Consider the following 4466-nt stretch of genomic DNA (forward strand, 5'->3'; position numbering starts at 1 on the left):
CACCGCCCCGACTACTGCCAAGCAGCTAGTTCGAGAATTCTTCCCACGGTACGGTTTACCACGTGTTGTATATTCAGATAACGGTCAGCCTTTCTCATCCGAATTAATGAAACATGTCTCACTCTTGTTGGGATATCAGTGGAAATTCCACTGTGTCCGACACCCCGAGGCAGCAGGTCTCGTGGAACGACATAACCAACTTTTAAAAATCAGATTGTCTAAAATATGTCAGGAAAAGGGTGTGGACTGGATAGTAGCCTTACCAGTTGCGCTATTTTACATGAGGATGGTAGCACACTCTCGAACAGGGCTATCGTCTTATGAGGTGATCTTTGGTAGACCACCGAATATGTGGGGGACGCCTATACCCCGTAAAATAACTGATGTTGACTGTAATATGCTGACAGATTACCTGGCTTCCTTGATGTCTGCACTACAATCTTGTCGTTCACAGGTAGTCGCAGCTTTTCCTGACAACACCGAGGTGAAACCTCATGACGTAATTCCCGGCGATTATGTTCTCGTCAGAAATTTTGATCGGAAAACCCAATTGGAGCCCAGGTGGAAACTTCCTAAGTTGGTCCTGCTGACGACCAGAACAGCTGTGAAGATCGAAGGGAGGAAAGGCTGGGTGCACTCCAGCCATATCAAAAAATTTCATGGACTTCCTCCTGACACAAACAGTACTCCCCGTGTGTCTTCCCCCATTGACTCAAAGCTACCCTTGGCTGAGGCCAGTAGCACCGAACTCTATAAGCAGAAACTCAGGTCCAGATCCAAGCTGTCGGACGATTTGATTGTTTAAGTCCTCTCCAAGGTGAAGCGGTTGAATCTGTCCCGACATGTATCCCTTAGATCTGAATCATGTAGAGTCCAGAATCATAATGAAACGACATGCTTATTGTAAATTACTGCGTAACCACTGTATTGTGACTTTATTAATTTTGTTTTTTTTGAGTTTTTTAATAGTTACTGCAAGTATATTGTTGCATGTGTATTATCCTGTTTCTAAACGTGCTTTCAATATAACTGATGAACATTCTTTTAGTGATTTACCCCCACATGAGTTGTCCTATAGACTTGCGCTGCGCAATAACACATTCATTAGTATGTTACATCATTCCCATCAGACTAGTAAAGCCACCAATTGTTGGGTGTGTGGCCGACTCCCTCCCTATCAGAATAACAAAGGAGTTCTGCCTTTCTTTCCACATCCGTTCACACACAATGGCTCCTGTGGAGCATGGTTTAGTTTATTAAATTCCATAGACCCAGACACAGCAGTTTATCAACAACATTGGATATGGGGAAATCTGAATCTAGTTTTATTCAAAGTCTGTCACCCTAATAAGGAGGGTCACCCCAGTAGAACAGGAACTGATTTAGAAAATGAAGTGTATAAATTAGGTAATTTTACGCCTAATCTTATGATTTTGAATGTCAAATCCGAAGTTGAACTAATTCTGCCCACTATGTCAGTATTTCCAGTTAAGGGTGAATTATGTGTAAGAAAAGTTGGTTCCATACATATGGGCCATAGTAAATGTGTTACTACAGTAGAATATAGTGATCAAGGTAAATCTTCATTTAGAGCTTCTCGCCATTCTTACTTTATATGTGGTCAGACTGCATATATGCGTCTGCCTCTAGATTGGGACGGTACCTGTTACATAGCATTTCTTTTGCCACCTGTTTTCCTAGCTCCCCCTGATTATTATCGAAATGTTCATTTAGTACACAATAGAGAGCGAAGAGATCTCCCAGTTGTCGATTATACTGAGACAGCATGGGACAAGTATGTAGATTTCAATAAAGGTATCTTTCCCTATATAGGTACCATATCAAATAGTAAGCTGATACGCAGACTCACCAAGACTCTTGAAGCTGTAGTAAACGAGACTATAGCCGCCCTAGGCAATCTGACAGAGGAACAATCAGTGATGAGAATTGTTGTTCTCCAGAATCGTCTTGTCCTTGACGTCATCCTGGCCGATAGGGGCGGAGCTTGCAGGGTCATCGGATCCAGCTGCTGCATATTCATACCAGAAAATTCGCCATCTGTATATAAAGCTATAACACGCCTTCATAAGATTGTAAGCCAGATACACGAGAATCCAGGCACTTGGACGTGGTCCGGGTGGTTTTGGAGTGTGATATCAGCCTGGGGATGGAGAGTTTTATCCTTCCTAGGTATTGGCCTTCTTATGCTTTTCAGTTGTTGTTTATGCCTGCAATGTGGACCAGCGGTTTGTGGTCTGTGTGCCACATCATGCATTCCATATCAAAGTTCTCGTTCAAAATGCCGGAAGAAGAAGGAAGAAGAAATGATGCTCCATGAGCAAATCGATGGAATGATGAAGATTGATATCTCTTGAAGGGCAAGAAGGGGACAAGGAGGGAATGTGGAAATGTGGATTTTCCTGATCAGTTATGTCCCCTATCTTGGACCCCAACGGTTCTATATGCATGTTACAAGTACATGTATGTTCCCTCCAGTTCCAGTTTCTAAGACGCAAACATATGTGTGTCTACCGTCAACATGTTCTCTGTCAGATCCGCCATCAATGGGCTGGATATTCGATTCCTAAGTATGAAAGGTCACCGACTTTATATGGCTAAGTTACTCCATTTTTACAGTTCAGGCAAGTAGGCCCGATTCTGTCCTCAAGCCTTTCCCTGCTCTCAGCCTCTGACAGCTTCAGCTTGAGCTCGCATCTGTATCCATGAACTTTGTCCTACTCCCTGTGCAGCTAACAGTGCCTGCCTCGGCCAGTTTTCGCTTGCCTGCCAAGAAGCTGTATTTCACCTTCGAATTATCTATTTTGCTCTTCAGCCGATGCATTCCTGTCTAGTGATTTAGGTAAACATTTCCTCTAGCTCACAAGCAAAGGACTCAGCCTTTCCGTCCTCCTGCAAATGATTCATAGCCCTGTTGCCATGGAAAGTTTTCTGCCTCTCGCATCTCATATAGACACTTAGGCGCTTGTACACGCACATACAGTTAGTATAGAATAGATTCTGTCCGAGAGTCCTTCCTTGTGGATAACATAGTTCTCTAAACATAGGATGTTAGATATGATTTGGGATTAGGTTGACTTGACCCCTCAGACTTTTCGTCTCCATATGTAGAGTTAATGTCAAGTCCCCTTCACCCCCTAGTTGCACGTCAATTACACGTCATGCTGCTGCGCGCGCATCTATACCAAGTATTATCTTATAGATCCACCTATGTCTGATAATCCTAACCAATCATGTTTCTTTTATTCCTTATTACGCCTAGTTTCGATTACGTGCCTGTTATGTCACTTTTCTTATCAAATGTTACGCCTTCTACATTCGTTTCATTGTAATGTACTTATTATAAAAATACATGTCTGTCAATAAATTATTGTACTTCACTTCCTGAACCTTCGTGGTGACGGAACCTGAAGGCCGCGACTCGAGTCGGCCATTTTGAATGGAATAAAGCCCATTTAGAAAACCTCTTATACCACGGATTCTGCCTCTTGTTATTTTGAGCTATTTACTTTATTTTAAGATTCCGTATGAAATTCAGTCCGGTATTTTATTTACCACAGTGTAGCGGTGATTAATGAAACTGACCAGCGGTGTTGCTTTACACATTGATTTCATGCCAAAAGCACAATATATTTGAAATTAGATTTACCCTCTTGGCTCCAGCCCAGGGTGCTGCTAAAAAGCGTTCTTATTTCATGTATGTACATATTTTTTGTATTGTTGTGACCCAGGGTGTATCCTATAACTGTGTGGGATATGTATTATCAGGACTTCTGGGGTGGACCTGGAGAGGACAGATTGTTCTACCTCATAACAGTGCTCTCTTTCTGTGGTGGGGTGGCGGTAATTAGATTAGGAATTGTCCACAGTGTGCATACTATTGATATCATACCAATACAAGTGAGCCTCTTACTGCTAGTAATATTTCCAAATGTGTTTTATGCCCAAAGGTATTTGATGTTCATTTTATTATGTTTGAATATGTGTGTTAACTACAAGCACAGGTTATAGAGTGAGTGAAATCACCCACCCTTGACGGGAGTGGTAGGTTGTGCCAGGCTGGGGGCATCCCTTCATCCAACCAGAAGGTCCAAACTGGGGTAGTATGGTGAGCAAAAAAACAATGGATTAAACCCAGATCTGACACTGGGGCGAATGTAGGATTTGATCAGCTTTCTGACCATCATTTGGTCTTTTTGTGGATATATCAATCTGGCACCCGCAGAGTCTGGTTGGAATAACAGAAATCATGCCTCCATCCCTCCATTGCAAGCCATTAGAAATTGGGTTTCTGGTTGGCAAAGAAATGCACCCTCTCCTAGCAGGTCAAGAACTTCAAGGTCAAAAACCAGAACTTCATTTTATGAACAAACTAAGACCAAAACAACAAAAATCCAATAAGTAGAACTGAAATGTAGTGGTGAAAAGGATAAAGCACCAACCGGGGC

Source organism: Triturus cristatus, chromosome 4_1, assembly GCF_964204655.1.
Source record: "Triturus cristatus chromosome 4_1, aTriCri1.1, whole genome shotgun sequence".
Lineage (NCBI taxonomy): Eukaryota > Metazoa > Chordata > Amphibia > Caudata > Salamandridae > Triturus > Triturus cristatus.